Below are 18,217 nucleotides of genomic sequence, written 5' to 3'. Positions count from 1 at the left end.
GAGATCACCATAACGGCCTAGTTTCAATGATCGTTTTCGACATGTGTGCTCTTTGACTACTTGTTAACTCTCTTTTTACATAATTGGTTTCATTAAATATTTTACTATGTAAATTTCTCCTCGTATAGGTTACTGCAAAATCCCATTTTCTCATACTATTTCAGTTCTATTCAAAATCTAAGGCATTGATTTTAACGTACATGTCAATTTCTATGACAATTCCTACATGTACATGTTAATTTGTATTTATATTCTATTCAATGTCAATTTCAATTTCAAATTTCTATTTCCATTTCTATTTCTTATTTTATTTCTATCTCCATTACCACATTAGAAATCGAAATAGAAACATCTAGACATACAATTACTCAGTACATTGATGATCACAAGTTATTTAATTGATTGATTTAATGTCTACATGTCAACTACGGAATTTGTCCAAGGGTACTGAGGTGTGAATTGACCATAAGACCTAGTTTTCAATGATCATTTTCTGACATGTGTGCTCTTTGACTACTTGTTAACTCTCTCTGTACATAATTGGTTTCATTAAAAGAGTCAATTTCAATTTCTCTTCAATGTCACCTTCATATTTTGTCACATTGATTTCTTTGGACATCTCAATTTTTAATGAGCTTATTTTAAAGTTCATGTGATTTTCAAACACATTGATTTTAGTGTACATCTCAGTTCTAATTCTATTTCAGTTTTGTTCAATTTCTAGCGCATTGATTTTAACACATTGATTTCATGTACATTGCAATTTTTATTTTTATTTCTACTTCTATTCAATATTAATTTCAGTTTCTACTTTTAATTTTATTTCTATCCCCATTTACACCTTATATATATTAAAATAGAAGGAATTAATTTTGTAAATTACTCGTATGGATTACTGCAACTTATTTTAAGGATTATGAAAATAAGTTGTGAATCTTAACTTGTCTACTTATTAACTATCTTTGCATATCATCGATTTTAGTGGAAATGTCAAATATCCATTTATGTTTTCATTCAATGTCAATTTGAACTTCATTTCCCCATTCTGTTGCAATTTTTTTGTCTACTTGAAATTTTAATATATTAATTACAAAGAACATGTCAATTGTTATCTGTAGTTAAGGTACATAACTATATAATTGAGGATACATGCCAGTTTCCAATAGATTGACTTTACATAACAGATTCCAGTGAAAAAGTCAATTTCAATTTCTCCTCAATGTCAACAATTTTTATCACATTATTTTTGGTGTACATGTCAATTTCTCATGCAGTCATTTTAAAGTCCATGTAGATTTTTAACACATTGACTTTATTGTACATATCAGTTCTAATTCTATTTCAATTTCTTACAATTTGTAGCGCATTGGTTTCAATGTATGTGCAAACTTTTAACACATTGATTTCATGTACATTGCAATTTTTATTTTTGTTTCTATTCAGTATGGATTTCAATTCTGAATTTAAATTTCTAATTTTTATTTTATTTCTATCTCAATTTACGCTTCATAAATTAAAATGGAAAAATACAATTATGTCAAATTCTGCTCGTATAGATTACCGCAAAATCCCATTTTATAATACTATTTCAGTTCTATTCAAAATCTAGGCATTGTATTTGAATGTAAGTGTCAATGTCTATGACATTTTCTACATGTACATGTTAATTTCTATTTATATTCTTTTCAGTATCGATTTCAATTTTAGATTTCTATTTCCATTTCTATTTGTTATTTTATTTCTATCTCCAATACGACATTAGAATTTGAAACAGAAGAATCTAGACTAAGAAAGCCTAGATCTAGAAGGGTTCGTGAGTAAGGGAACAACAGGTGGAGTAGAATCTCTACCACAAGAGGAATGCAATCAAATAAAGCAGTTATTCTTATGGAAAACTCAGACAAAGGGCTTCGGAGAAGATAACAAAATTGAAAGACAGAGCAAGCAGGGAATGAAAGCAGTAAAATCAACTCGAGGATTGGCTCCAAGAAACCCGAGGAAAAAAAGGGGCAAAAAAGGCAGAACGAGCTATTAATGGAATGTGGAAAGCTCATGATAGACTCAGGTAAGATGAAATACCTAACTAGTTAATCCTTTACCAATCAGTAATTATGAAGTTTACAACTTGGAACATCAGAGGTCTAGGAAGCAAAAGAAAACAGAGAATGCTGAATAATAGAATGAAACAGGTAGCTCCACATATAATTTTTGTCCAAGAAACGAAATGCTTTGTTCAAAAGATAATACAAATCCATAGTAACTGGCTCAAAAGATATGAGTTTATAGAAGTCAAAGCAGAAAATAAAGTAGGGGGTATCCTCATCCTTTGGAATCCCCAAAAAATAGATATTATTGATGCAGAGGCATCAAGGAATTATTTATTAGTTGTTATACAGCTAGTAGGAGACAGGGACACTTATCTTGTAACAAATGTTTATGGCCCTCAAAAGTTAGATGACAAAATCAAGTTTATTGAGTCCTTAGTGGACCTTCGAAATATATTTGCAGGGCTACCGTGGGTTACAGGAGGAGCTTTCAACATGATTAGATCTCTCTAGGAGAAAAAAGGGGGAACAAGAGCACTAAACAAAGATTCCTCAGCTTTCCAATGTTTTGCAGAAAACATGAAGCTGGTAGACATTGAGACAAATAATGGTCTTTGCACTTGGAACAATAAAAGAGGAGGGGATTCCCAGGTAGCTTCCAAGCTAGACAGATTCATGACCTCTGAAGAGCTCATGCTTCTAGACAAGGAAATAATAGCAGATATTCTTCCTTTTGGAGGCTCAAATCATTGGTCGATTCAAATGGAGATCAAGGGCATTGGCACCCCAAGAAACAAATCATTTAGGTTTGAAAATATTTGGCTTTCACACCCGGATTTCAACAGCAACATTGGAAAATGGTGGGCTGAAGACCTGCAAATTCATGGATCTTCCATGTTCCTACTACATAAGAGATTAAAACACATCAAGCAGAAGCTAAAGGAATGGAACCAGAAGGAATTTGGCAATATTTTCACAAGTAAAAAAATTGTGGCAATATTTTCCAGCCTCTCTTCTTGATCAACTTCCTTGGTTTTGCTACTAGGAGGGTCTTCAATTATTACATTTTTCTTCTTTCTCCTACTCCTTCTTGGTGTACTGCTTTCAGGTGCCTCGGGTGGCTCTTGAAAGTAGTTTCTCACCAAAAACTGTTCCCAGGTGTCCCTATTTTTCTTCAATTGGTCCTCAATTAGAATTCTCACAAGCCCATGATGATACAAATGGGGCTCTATGTCTTCTATATTCTTTTGGACTGTTGTGCACCTCTTTTTCAAGCTCAGCAATAAAAAGTAGGGCAGATTGAGGGTTTGGTTCTCTAAAAAGTTCATCAACAGCCGGGTATGATACATATACATTGCCCCAAAACGGCCTTCACAAGTAATAAACTTTTGAATAATTAACAATAAGTTGGCCCACTCCTCTTTTAAAGCATGAACAGGAATTCCTCGTTTGAATATAGTCACATCCATACCTGGGTTGCGTAGTATGACCCTCCAAGCCTGCTCGTCAAAGCTCTTGTTCTTGAACCAGCGTTCACCTTCCTGGGGAAGTTCTGTAGCAGCTGCTATGGATGCCTCGGTGATTGTAAACTTAAGGTCCCCAATTTCCACCACCTGGCCGTTAAAAGACCTTGCAAAAGCTTTTGTAATCTCCTTATTGTGGCCCTTAAATTTTTGAATGAAATGTAGCCATCTTGCCTTCTTCAGTAAGTCTTTCACTTGCGAGTATCCTTCCAAAAACTTGGGCCCTTCCGGTTCTGCCCTCAACAACAGACCCATTCTTCCTTCTGTTCTTAAAACTTGTCTGCGTGAGGAGGGTTTAGCGGAATTGAGATGGATGGTTATGGGAGTGACAAAGTTTATGGAGAAAACCAGTGACCGTGAGCGGAAAAACAGAGGACAGACAATGGAAGTGAATTCGTGAAATGGGGTGAAGGCTTATGTAAGCATGGTGAAAATGCAGCTGTGATGTTAATAGAACAGTAGGGAGAGTACAGTGCATCCGGCAGAATTTAAATTGGGTGGCTACAGAGTATACACAAACACGTTCATGAAATGGCTGTGGATTTTGTGCGGCTGAGAAGAGCCGTAGTCACATCGACCACGTCCTTATGATTACAGGTGGAGTGTTAAAATGCAGCCAACACAAATTAAATCCGAAGGCAAATCGTAAGACCGTTTGGAAAATAAATGCATGGTTCGTGGAGGAATGTCGTGGAATGGTTATGGAGCTATCACGGCAATCATTGCATATAATGGAGCTTATGGTTTAATAACTATGCAAAATGTGCTTTGATTGCTATTTGAAATAAAATTTTACTCATACCTTGGATTTTTTTCCATTTGTTTGTCCATTAACCCTTGATCAACTGCTCCTTATTGATGCCTTTAGGTGCTCCATGTCTTCATAATATGTCCTCGGTCATACCTGCATTTGCTTTCATGATTATTGAACTAACATCTTGACTGTCAATTTGAAAAACAGAGTGGTGGCTGCGGAAACTGCTTTTGGCTGCGGAAACTGATTCCAGCTGCGGAAACTAACACAGCAACCACTTGACTGAATGAAGATGGATAGATGATAACTGACTGAATGAAAATGGTCATGAAAGAAATTTTTATTGGTGAAATGAAATAAAATGGATGAAATGTAGTGGAATGAAATGAAGTGGAGTGGAATAAAAATGAAATGGAGTGGAATGAAAATGAGGTGAAGTGAAATGAAAATGGGAAAGAAAGAGAGATTTTTTTTTGGAAAATATAGGGTGTCAGGTGTTCCTGATTTTCACTCTATATTTTCTGTATAAGACTACCAATCAGTTATTGGTTTTCTGGCTTATATAATTTTTTTATTATTATTATTTTTTTTTAACAGAAAGGAACAAAGGCTAGGCTGGTGGAGAAGAAGGATTCTTCTTCACCAGCCTTATTGTAGAACTATCTTGAAACATTTTGACAAATTCCTCTTTTGAGAGTGGCTTATGATAGATCTTTAATCTGTGGCCATTCACAATAAGAGGAGTTTGAAATTCATCAATGGTCTTGATTCTTATCGCTCCATTGTTAAAGACTTTGTCAATCTCATATGGCCCAAGCCAATGAGTCTGAAATTTACCTTTGAAGTCTTTAAACTTGGAATCAAATAGTAATGCCCAATCTCCCTCTTGAAACTTTTTCTCTTTGATGTATTTGTCATGCCACTTAGCTCTTTGATACTGAACTAGATCAGTTCTTAGGATTGCTTCTTGTCTGATCTCATCTAGCTCATTCAACTGCTCCATTCTGTGCTTTTGGGCTTCTGATAGATCCATCCCCAACTGAACTGCCATCTTGAAAGTTTTGACTTGAAACTCAATGGGGAGCAGGACTTCTTTCCCATAAACAAGTTCATAGGGAGAATGTCCTGTTGTATTCCTCCATGTAGTTCTGTAGGCCCATAAGGCTTCAGGAAGCCTTTCTACCCAATCTCTTCTGTGTAGATGAACAGTTTTGGTGATGATGCCTTCAATAACTTTTTTTGTAGATTCCACTTGGCCATTTGCTTGCAGATGGTAAGGAGTATATTTTCTGTGCTTGATTTTGTATTCTTCTATCAGTTTCTCCACCATGTTGGATGTGAATTGACTGCCCTGATCTGTCACAATTTCTCTTGGAACACCAAAGCGAATCAAAATATCCTCATAAAGAAAACTAACAACTAAATTTTCAGTAGAAGAAAGTAATGATTTGGCTTCTACCCATTTAGTGACATAATCAGTACATACCAATATATACTTCTTTTGTTTAGATGGTGGATTAATAGGTCCAATGAAATCTAAAGCCCATTTTTCAAAGGGTTCGATGAGTACCTGTGGTTGCAATGGTATTTCATTTGAAAGAGTCGGTTTCCCTACTCTTTGGCAGCTGTCACACCTTTTGACATATTCTTTTGTATCTTTGAAGAGGCAAGGCCAATGATATCCTAAAGAGAGGATTTTATAGGTTGTCCTTTTGTCAGCAAAGTGTCTGCCGCATGGTTCATCATGACATGCCTTGAGGATGTGAGGAATTTCATCTTCCCTAACACATCTTCTGATCACAAGATCTGGCCCTATTTTAAACAATTCGTTAGAAATCCATGAATATTTTGAACTCTCCTGTATAATCTTTCTTCTTTCACTAGGAAATAGATGTGAAGGTAGTTTCCCTATAACCAAATAGTTAGCAATATCTGCATACCAAGGAATCTTAGTAGTTACTGCAAATAAATATTTATCTGGAAACTTATCCTCTACAAGAGAATCTTCTTTAGTATTTTGGATCCTAGACAAGAAATCAGCTACTGTATTTTGTTTCCCTAGTCTATCCAACACAGTAATATTGAATTCCTGTAAAAGTAAGAGCCATCTTGTAACTTTGCCATTAGTAACAGGTTTTTTCATTAGATATCTAATCGCAGAATGATCAGTATGGACAAAAGTTTCATAGCCTGTTATGTAATGTCTAAACTTATTGATTGCATGAGCAACAACTAAGAACTCTTTTTCAGTCACAGTGTAGTTCAACTCAGTGGGAGTCAAATTTTTACTGGTATAGTAAATGGCATAAGGAACTAAATTCTTTTGACCAAACACAGCTCCTAGAGTTGTATCTGAAGCATCTGTAGAAATATGGAAAGGAAGTTTCTAATTTGACCCTCTCAAGGTGGGTGCTTCAGATATTCTTGTTTTCAAAGTTTCAAATGGTAACTGACAATCAGGATCCCATTTGAATTCACAATCTTTTGTGAGTAATTTGAAGAGTGGAGATGCTATTTTAGTGAAGTTTTCTATAAATCTTCTATAGTACCCAGTAAATCCCAGAAAACTTCTAACATCTTTTTGACAATTTGGAATAGGCAACTTGGAGATGACTTCAACTTTTGATCTATCAACTTTAATTCCATCCCCTGAAATCTGATGTCCCAAAACAATACCTTTAGTAAACATCATAAAGCATTTTTCATGACTTAATGAAAGGTTTGTTTCTTTACATCTTATAAGGACTTTTTCCAAAATATCTAATGCCTCTTCAAATGAATTACCATAAACTGTAAAATCATCCATATAAACCTCTACACAATCATGGATTAGATCAGAAAATATTCCTAGTACTACTCTTTGGAATGTTGCGGGTGCATTAAATAATCCAAAAGGAAGCACTCGGTAAGCAAAAGTTCCCCATGGACAGGTAAATGTGGTCTTATCTTGATCTTCAGGTGCTACCTGAATTTGATTATAGCCACTAAAACCATCCAAGAATGAAAAGTACTTTTTGCCTGGTAATGTATCTAATACCTGATCGATAAAGGGCAAATGAAAGTGATCCTTCAAGGTTGCTTTATTCAATTCCCTGTAATCAATGCATACTCTCCATTTACCATTCTTTTTAGGTACTATAACCAAAGGAGAAACCCATCAGCTATCTGAAATTGGATAAATGAAGTTTACATTGAGTAGTTTTTGGAGCTCTTCTTTCACTATCTCCCTAGGGTTTGGATTCATCCTTCTCTGAGGTTGTCTGATTGGTCTACTGTTTTCCTCTATGTAGATGTGATGAATGCAAGTCTTAGGGTCAATACCTTTCATATCAGTATACTCCCATGCAAATGCAGTAGAATGTTTTTGCAAGATTTTGGTTAGCTCTTCTTGTTGTGACTTTTCCAAATTGTTATTGATGTTCAATGTTTTACCTGGAAAAATCTCAATGGTGGAACTACCGAACTCTTCCATAGAGTAAAGAGACATTTGTCTAGATGATAGATACTCAGTGTCAGAATCTAACTGAAATTGTGTGTGGTCATATTCTGAAGATGTTTCAAATTTTTCTAATGTGTTCAGAATTTGACTATCTTCACTGATTTCAAAAATGGTAAAGACAGGTTGTATAGTGTCCTCATCATAGACCCATTCATTATCTCCTACTTCTGTAATTGCTTTTGCTTAAGGATACAAATTGAATTTCTTTATCGAATTACCATCAGAAATGTACATATCTCCAAATCTACAACTAATGAAAGCATCAGCTGTGGCTAGCCAAGGTCTTCCTAAGATGAGTGTCTTCCTAAATTACTCTTGGGAGTCAAAATCATGAAATCTACTGGATATTCCCAAGAATATAAGGAGACTGAAATATCTTCTAATACACCATCTGGTTTGATAATTGATCGATCTGCAAGTTGCAGTAAAGTAGGTGTAAAAAGAAGATTAGGAAGTTTTAGTTGTTCCATAGTCTGTCTACTCATAATGTTGATAGCATCCCCTAAATCAATCAAAGTTTTTGGAAGTTTTATCCCATTTATATGTGTCTTGACAATTGGACTACCAGGATCTACATACTTCTGCATGGTAATTTTTCCCATCATGATATCTGCAATTTTTCCTACCAGGTGGATTCTTCTTGTATCTCTTGGTTTCCTTCCTGGTCTTTTGAGACTCAACTCCTTTATTGTTTTTGCTAGAATAGGAATCTCTCTAATGGCTTGTAGCAAGGGAGTCTTGATACAGACATTCTTTAATTCATCTAGGAAATCATAGTCAGGTAACAAGATTTGTTTTTCCACCCCTTCGTCAATTTGTAATCTTTCAGGGAAAGGAGGTGTGGATGAAGATGCAGGTTGCTCAACTATAGGAGTTGTGGGGGTTGACTCTTTTCCTTTTTCTTTTTGAGTGTTTGGGTTTTGAAGAGATGCTTCAGAGCCTTTATTGGCTTCAAGAGAATCTTCCTCAAAAATACTTTGCTTTTGAGCATCTATAGAAGGTTTTTCTAGGACTCTACCAGATCTGAGTTGTACATCATTGAGAGGAACAATCATATAGGTAGGAAATTGTTTCCCTTCTACCATGTAAGCATTTTGAGGATTTTTATTGTTGGGATTTGGCAATGGCTGGGATGGTAGTTGATTTGTCTTTTGTTGGAATGGAAGCAAGAGTTGAGAATTTGTATTTTGTTGAGAAGGTTGTTTTTGTTGTGGAAATGGTAATGAAAGTTGTGGATTTTGATTTGGAAGTTGTGGAGCTTGTTGATTTTGAAAATATGGAGGATATTGATAAAATTGAGCAAATATCTCATAAGGATTTTGCATACCTTGTACCCATGATTGAAATGGATTTTAAGGTTGGGACCAAGGTTGTTGCCAAGGATTCCAATTTGGTGGGGGTTGAAATTTCATGGGGTTGTTAAACCCTTGATTTTGTTACCCCTGCCAAGGTCTCCTTGAAACAAAACAGAGAGACTCTATTGAATTTGGATCTTCTTGAAAGATAGCTTTGAGCCCAGGAATTGAAGGACAATCCTTGGTCTCATGGCTTTCTGAGCAAATCATACATGTTTCTACAACTTTTGCATCCAAGGGGCATTCCCTTATAGCATGTTTCTTCCTACATTTCGGACAAAAGATGGCCAAAGCTTCAGCTTCTGCTTTCTGCTTGTTTTGTATTTTAAGGGTGTCTAGTTGCTCACTAAGGCTCCCTAAAATATCAGTTTTGAACTCATCAAGCATATTGCCAATCTCTGCCCTACTTATTGATCCAGTTGCAGATTTGTTTGCTCTAATAAGAGAAGGATCTCTAGGCCCTTTTCCCGTTTTATATTTTCCCCTTGAGAGATGGACATGTAGTTCTGCTATGTCATGAAGTGGAAGTTGAGAAATATCTCCCTTTCCCATCATGTTTAAAATATCTATCCATTCATCTCTAATGGATCTTAATAGAAGGGCTTTCAAGGTCTCCACATCTAAGTTACTCATTTTTGCTCTTTTAAGGTTGTATTGAAATCTTTCAAGTAAATCCTCCAAGTTTTCATTTTCTTTTTGCACCATTTTGAATACCTCATCCTTATGGTTGGTGGGCATGCAATAGTCCAGGTATCTATCCAAAAATGTTTGTTTCATATCATTCCAAGTCCTAATAGATTGAGTGACTAATCCCATGAACCATTTCAAATCAGCCCCCTTCAATGTTGAAGGAAACAATTTGAGTTTTTGAGAGTCTTCCATATAGTCATAAGTTCGGCACACGACTTCAAACTCAAATAGAAATGTTTCAGGATCCTCACTTCGCAACCCATAAAAGTTTGGGAGTATAGATAGTGAGATGTTTTTCGTTGTTGTATGAGATTCCTCATCAACTATAGGAAATCCAAATGAGTTATCTCCATCCCTATTTCCCCCATTGTTACCTCTACCTCCTCCATTGTTTCCTCCTCCTCTACCTCCTCCTCCAAATCCGTTTACTACTTCCTCTGTCATGATAGTTTCCTCAGAGATTTCAGAGTCCTCTGGTTCTTCTACTAATGGCGAACGAGGAGGAATTTCTCCCTCTTCTTCAGGTGATTCTACTTCTTTGATTACAATCTGTTCTCCTGTAGAAGTGAAGAAAGGTTCTTTTCCTAAGTCAGATTTGGTGGATAGTGTGGGAGAGTCTCCTAATTCAGCTGCTGCCCCTTGAATTCCAGGAATCCTAAGGCTGGGAGTGTGAGTTGGAGATGATGGAGGTGTATCTTGTCTATGCCTTGAAGTAGATGGAGTTGTAAAAATCGAACTCTTGGCCCTAGCTATAAACCTTCCCCTAGAATCTCTTGCTCTATGCATGTCATTTTTTATTTTTTATCTTCAAGTCGGGCTAATAATTCTCTTTCTGATCTTCCAGATCACACTAGGTGCAAGAAGAGAGCATACTCAAAAAATTATTAAACCAATAACTCTCTTTTCTGATCCTCCAGATCACACTAGGTGCAAGAGGAGAGCATACTTTGAGAAGTTATCAATTTTTTACCTTCCTTGAAGTTTTTCTTCCTTTTTTTTTTAAGAAATTGGCTACCTAGTTACACTTCCCCAGCAACCGCCCCAAAATTTTTGGTCAATTTAGAGTGTCCTAAATTGCTATATTAATTGTCAATCCGGGAGTCGTAAACTGTTGAAGTGCGGCGCACTATATGTGCAAGATAACCTATTTCTTACTTTTTGTCGTTTTTGGGTTTTTTATTTTATTTTTTGGGTTTAACTTTGTTGATTTCCTAATGTGCGATGGAAATTCTAAAAGACAAGTATGGATCTAAATGTTCAAGGTAATGATGTCCTTTAAAATGATTTCCAAAACTTCAAACTTTTCAAAAATGTTTTAAAACATGCAATGATGAAATTAATTCCTAAAAGAGAATGAAAATGTGCCACTATTCTAATTAAACAAACAGTGAACTATTGATCATGAAACCATTATCCTTGCTACTGTCTAAATACAAAATAAACTGAACTCAAAGAAATCCAAAAATTGCAAGCAAAGTAAAGTTAAAATCAAATTACATCAACTCATATTCTGACCCCTCACCATTAGTCTCGCTATGGATTGCGGAGGTAATCATAAACAACTTGAGCAATCTGATATCTAATTTGCAGAAAAATAAACTAATATCAAATTACACACTCATACTTCAATCCCTCACCATTAGTCTTGTTATGGCTTTCGGAGGTAACTGAAAATGACATGAGCAATTCAATAACTAACTTGCAGAAAAATAAACTAATATCAAACTACACACTCATACTTCAATCCCTCACCATTAGTCTCGCTATGGCTTTCGGAGGTAACTGAAAATGACATGAGCAATTCAATAACTAACTTGCAGAAAAGTAAATTAATATCAAACTACACACTCATACTTCAATCCCTCGCCATTAGTCTCGCTATGGCTTTCGGAGGTAACTGAAAATGACATGAGCAATTCAATAACTAACTTGCAGAAAAGTAAATTGATATCAAACTACACACTTATACTTCAATCCCTCACCATTGGTCTCGCTATGGCTTTCGGAGGTAACTGATAATGACATGAGTAATTTAATATCTAATCTAACTAATAAAGCAAATGAACAAAACTGAAATAAATAAAATAGTGCTGGAATTAAAACTAAGAAAAATAAATCAGCAGAAGGACAAGAAGGATTCCATGTCATTAGTCATTGTAAAACTATGTGCAAATGCCCAGGCTGCCTACTGTAATCTGGAACAAAGACACTGATCAGTTAACAACAGTATAAAAGCATGTAAAATTATGGACAGAAATAACACGTTAATACCATAAGAAATGCAATATATACAAGTGAATAATTATGGCATCAGGAACGTAAGGAAATAAAGCATGAAACTATACAGCAATAAACAAAACCTCGGTGTGTATAGGGGCCCTCTGCACAACCTCGGGCAACAGTTGTCAACCACGAATTATGCTTATAAACAGAGTCTTCTCATGTATTCAAAATGCAATCATAACAAAGAAATAAAGTCACGGCACAGTGGGCTCATTAACAGTCAAAATTACATTACAAAAGCTAACTATTATGCATATGAGAACGCATTATTTATAACAGAAGATGACATAACTAATTTCCTAGAATCTGCGCTGACAGAGGACACGTGAACAACGACGTCCAGGGATCTAGCATCATGGTTGCCGTGGTGATTAAATCTATTGAGGGTGGCTGTTGGATTCGGCTTATGGAGCATTCCACAGGTGTTGATATGTCCCCTGAGATCTAGGAACGGCCACGCAAGTCTTCACGTGGTGAAAAACGAAGTTCTGTCACCGTAGGACTCTTATGTTGACCACCGCTTGACTACCTTTGACCACGGCCTTCTTTGGTGAATTCGACTGAGCCAATAGGACTCGGTCCATGTCCACGTCATTTCCAACTTGCCCATGTGGCCAGATTTGCCTGAAGACACCTGCAACATAGACTTTAACAAAAAGGCTACGGAAAGTTGAACTGGCTGTGGAAAGTGACAAGATTCCGCAGCTCAATGAGCAAAAATCTAATTCAAACAGCAGACACAAAACATAGTTAGGAAACCACTTTATATGCTCTTTTAAACTAATATGCAATGATGTTGATAGCTTAGGAGGTCCAGGTAAATGAAAAAAGCCTAAAAAGGTGTATAGGAAAGATGCAAGTTTGGGACTCAACAGACTGGTTGGGCGCTTTACCAAAATTTTTATCTAGGCGCCAGGGTTCGACCCCGCAAGCTCCTCTCCACAGTCCAAAGCACTTAACCATCTCCGCTATCACATGTTTCTTAACATATTAGCTCTCCGCATATATTTGAATTTGAATATGATTAGAGTTGGCAGTTAGGAGGGCCAGCCCTCCCCATGTGAACACACCAACCACCACACAAATGGTAAACGTTAACATTGAATGGCTCCAACAAACCACAAACCACGATAGTTAATGCAACATGTGACACCTCCACAGAAACCGTCAGGCTAATGTTTTCGGAACTATTAGCAGAAACCATGCCAGAGGCCACACCATGTGTCCGCTCCTCCAATCCGTCAGGGTTACGGTTAGACTAACCACGCAATTAGCGCTAACTACAGATTAGTTCGTATTTAATACACGGTTAACTTTAATTAAACCCCAGTTTAATCCAGTGGCAGTTTTGGTGGTACCACTAATTTCGACCTTTTCTCCAAGTTTAGTGAACTTAACTAGAGTTCCTCTAGTTTTAGAGTAGCTTTTCTAGGGAAAAACAGTTTGAGTCATGAATGGAGCATTTTTCGACCAAATTGAGCTCAGGAAAAGGTGTTCCTAGCTAATTTCGACATATTGAACACGTTGCAACAGGTTTTAGGAGCAGTAGATCTTCGTAAACAACATTTTTTCCATATTGAGCTAATATAGAGGCCCAAGCCATGGAAGCTGGACCAAGGAGATGTAGCCAGGAGGAGTGAACTCCTACATCAAAACACTGTGTTAAGTGTTCAAATTGATGGTTTGTTGTACTTTGAATTGTTATTGTTCAACACTTGTTTTTTGTGCAATTTTGTTCATGTCTTTCGCTTAAAACTTGATAAAATTTACCTATTTCCAATCACAAACACCATAAGAAAACCATTCACAAGAAGCAATGGACAAGAATTTGTTTATAAATCTATAACTAAAATTAGGACAGTAAAACTAAAATTCAATAATAGATCAAGTCGGTATCAAAGCAAAGGTTTATTTTCTTGATTGCTTGAGTTTTGTGCAAGTAGGGTTTTAATGGTTGCAAAATTGTGATGCTTACAAGGTTAAAGTTGCAGAGAGGAGAAGGGAAATTGTTGGTTGCAACTCCTAAGGTAATGCCCAGAAGAAGGAGAGCCACAAGGCCACAATCTCCACCCAAAGTTCCAATTCCAGTTTCACTTGAAACACCTCAAGTTTTGCCTTCAACTGAGATTGAAGAGGTACAAGAAGTACCAGAAACTGAGCCTGAATCCATATCCATCATGTTAGGAGAAAGAGAGATTGAAGGTCTTTCAAAAGAGGAAGCATTCAAAAGATATTTCTATGACTTGACTAACATGGTTAGAGTCCTCTGTGAAGAGAGGAATATTAGAATGGTTGGAGAGAGTTCTGAGCCTCCACATGGAGAAGGAAGCTAAGGAGATAAAAAATATGATAAGAAGGATTCAAAGGGTAATGGAGGAAAGCCTCCTCCATCTCCACCATCTTCATCATCTTCCTCATCATATTCATCACCCTCAACATCTCAAACACTTCCACTTCCACCACCAAAATTGTCCATACTCATTCCAAAAACCAAAAAGGAAAAACTCCCTTACTCAAATTGGACATTAAGTTTGAACTTCCCATGTACAATCGTGAGGTAAATGCAGCAAAGTTAGACAATTGGATTCGAAAATTAGAGGTATACTACAGAATTCAGAACCTTCAATAAGATGACATAAAGATCTAGTTGGCTTCATTGAGGCTAGAAGGAGCAACATTAGTGTGGTGGAAAGAAAAGACTCAAGAGGAAATGTGAATTCATGGTAATATATCCATTTCTTGGGTTGAATTTGTTTCTACAATTAAAAGATAGTTTTACCCTTTAGCCTATATGAAAAAATCCATTATGAGTTGGCATAATTTTAGGTATCTCAAAGGCCAAACAGTCCAAGACTATACCCAGGAGTTTAGAAAGAGGGCTTTGTTATTAGGAGTAAATTTAAATTCCCAAGATACACTATTGAAAGATATTGGGGGTTTACATTCCTATTTGAAACATACTATCCTTATGTTCAATCCAAGCAATTTGGATGAGGTACATGTGCAAGCCACACACCTTGAAGCAAGGGGAAAGAACATTCAGGAAGAGGGTAATAAGAAGAAGCCTTTCAAGGGTAAGGAGAAAGAGAAGGGAGGGAAATGGAAGGGAAATAAGAATGCAAGTGCGAAGTAAGAAGGGGAGAAAACCATATGCCAACATTGTTCCAAAGTTGGGCATGATGAAGCCCATTGTTGGAACTTACATCTTGAACTAAGGCCTAAGAAACAAAACAATAAGGGAAAACAAAAGACGACTACTACCACACAACATGACCTTGGATCAAATTCTAGTGATGAGACCAAGATTTCAGCCATGGTCACAAAAGGAAAAGAAGTTGTTGCAAGCACTAATTCTTCACACAATCAAAACAACACTCCAAATGAAGAATCAAGAATAGAATTGTTCCATGTAAGGGTAATTTCAAATCATACAAAGATTGATGCATTATTCGATAATGGGCTACAGTCAAACTTAATTTCAGAAGACTTGGTTAAAAAGCTTAACCTTGAAATTGTACCTCATCATAAGCCATATCCATTGGATTGGATAGTTAATAATGCAAATTTACAAGTTACAAGGAAGTGATTATTCAAGTTTTCCATTATTGAAAATTTCATTGATGAAGTTGAGTTAGATGTAGTTCCACTTGACGTATCATGAATCATTTTTGGTAGTCCTTATTTGTATGACAGGAAAGCATCATTTTATCACCATGAGAACAAACACTTATTGCTCAAGAATGGGGTGGAGTACATTATGAGAGCCCATCACAAAAAGTTGAACGTTTCTTTGGTTAATGCAAGGCAAATGAAGAGACTAGTAAATGCAAGTAAAAATTTTGTGCTTATCATGATCAAGAAAAAGAGTCATATTGATTATGAATCTTTTGAAGGTTGTGATGACAAATTGAAATCTGATTTGTTTGATGTGGTAAGTAGGCATCGCGATATATTTCAGGAACCAAAGGGGTTACCTCCCAAGAGGGGAATTCAGCATGAAATACAATTGCAGTGGGATGTTCCACTTCCAAATTGTTGGCTTATTAGGCCCTGACCCAGGTTCGGAAGAGTTATTAGCCAAACAAATCCCGCATCTACCAGTCCTTTCGGCAACAACCCACAGAGCGTGGACTGAGGTCTCACCTGAGGTAGCAAGGGAGGGTGCTAGAACTAGGTTTCCGCACCCTTGGGATGTCTTGATGTGGTCTGGAGGGGTCACGAACCGTTCTGTGGCCTCACGCTACTCTATATTATTATCGGGTGTACGTTCTTATTAATGAAATTATTGTAGATCTGATCTTCTTGTTACGGTCTTTAAGCAAACATTTAACAATAAAACCCAGTGCACACAACTATAAAAAGACATAAACTCATATAACAGATGCATAATCCAGAACACAATAGATCTGCAATACTTCAGAAACCAATTATCTTTATTAAAATCTTCTGTCAATACAACTAGATCCGCCCTGCGCACTCAGCTGCAAGGGTCCACGCACACAGCTACGAACTCTACCAGGCCTCTGCACACACAGCTGTAGAGCCTCTATCTATCTACCAACACCCTTGACTCGAACTTACAGACGCAGATAATACTGTCTTCACAAACCCATAACACCAAGATCCAAAACAAAAACTTCTCCAAAACTCTGACTTCTAGCCATAGAGCCTTGCTCTATTTATACATTCCCATGGTCCACGGACCATGGGCAAGCTGACTCACTTCCTATTATTTTACATTATTCTCGGGCGGACAACCCTTTGACTTGACTCATTACAATTTGCGCTCCATGCACTTCGCGGAGTCTTTACCATACCTTTTCCCAAAATTGTGGACTTTGGGTCCCAAAACCATTACACAGGGCCTCCACTACCCAACAGGCCCCCAACACAATCAACGTGACTCGTCCCGAGTCACTCGGCTGGTGCAACAATCTTTGCGCGAAGGTCATGTAGCAACTTCTATGCTTCGCTTACACTTGCAATAAATTCTTTCGCCATCTGCTGTACTTGTTCTACGCGAGCCATTGATGCATTAGTATCTACTTCAATCGCCTGTCCGGGTGCATATGTTTCCTACATGTGGGCCACCTTTCACTCGATGGTGGTAGAAACCGCGAACGCCTAATCAAGCCAAGGTTGGATCCGTTCTTTAATCACTACCACTTTCTGCTGAGCGGCGTCAACCTGTATCTTAAGAGCTTAAGCCTCCCTCATTTTGGCTAAGCGCTGTGTAATAGCAACCATCTGCGCGGTCCCCTTGACATTATCATAGGCTTGTTTTAGCTCCCTTGCCTCTATTGCCAACCATTGTAAGGTTGGATCCTCCTGGAGGGACGTGAGCGTAATAAGTGATTGATCCAAAATGTCGAAGCACTCCTGCATAGCACATGCTATTGTTTCCCGTCCGGCTTGAATGATGCCTCTCCACTATTTGGTGACCCCCGGTGGTGTAGGAGGCTGTGCTTTGAGTTTCAGCTCTGCGATCTACAAGCGAAGAACCAACTAAGTCCTCGCGGCCTCCTCCTTTACTTCGCGGAACCCACTAGCCAACTTGTGGATTCGTATGCCAAAAGGAAACTCGGCCGCAATCTCCAGCTCAAGGGCACGCAAACATGCCTCCCCTACAATTTGCTCCAACTTTTGATTTTGTGCAACCACTTCATCCCGTTGGAGGCTCAACTGTTCTATATTAATTCTCTACTCGCTGAGTACCTATTCCTCGTGGAGCTCCATCGTTGCGCTGTCGTGGAACTAGTACAAGCTTTCACATGGGAGGGCGCCAAATTTAATCTAAGCCTCGTAAGTCGGCCCACCACAGTTCTGTCCGCCACATTTTCTGTTATCATAGCTCCTGCTGGGAGGGAGATAGTATTAGCCATTTGGGCCTTTAGCAGCTGCTCCGTGGCTGACATACCCATAACTCCACGAGTAGCGATGGTTCCCGACTACAAGGCCCGTGCCCCAAGTTCCTGCATCTGCGCTCGGAGCGCCCCTAACACAATCTGTTGCTCCGACATAGCCTCATCGATTGCTTCTCGGGTGACTTCGCAAACTGTGTCCCCTAT

Source organism: Pinus tabuliformis, chromosome X (genome assembly GCF_031772625.1).
Source record: "Pinus tabuliformis cultivar Carrire ecotype Pingquan chromosome X, CPIR1, whole genome shotgun sequence".
NCBI classification, from domain to species: domain Eukaryota; kingdom Viridiplantae; phylum Streptophyta; class Pinopsida; order Pinales; family Pinaceae; genus Pinus; species Pinus tabuliformis.
This window is presented reverse-complemented; position numbering follows the sequence as displayed.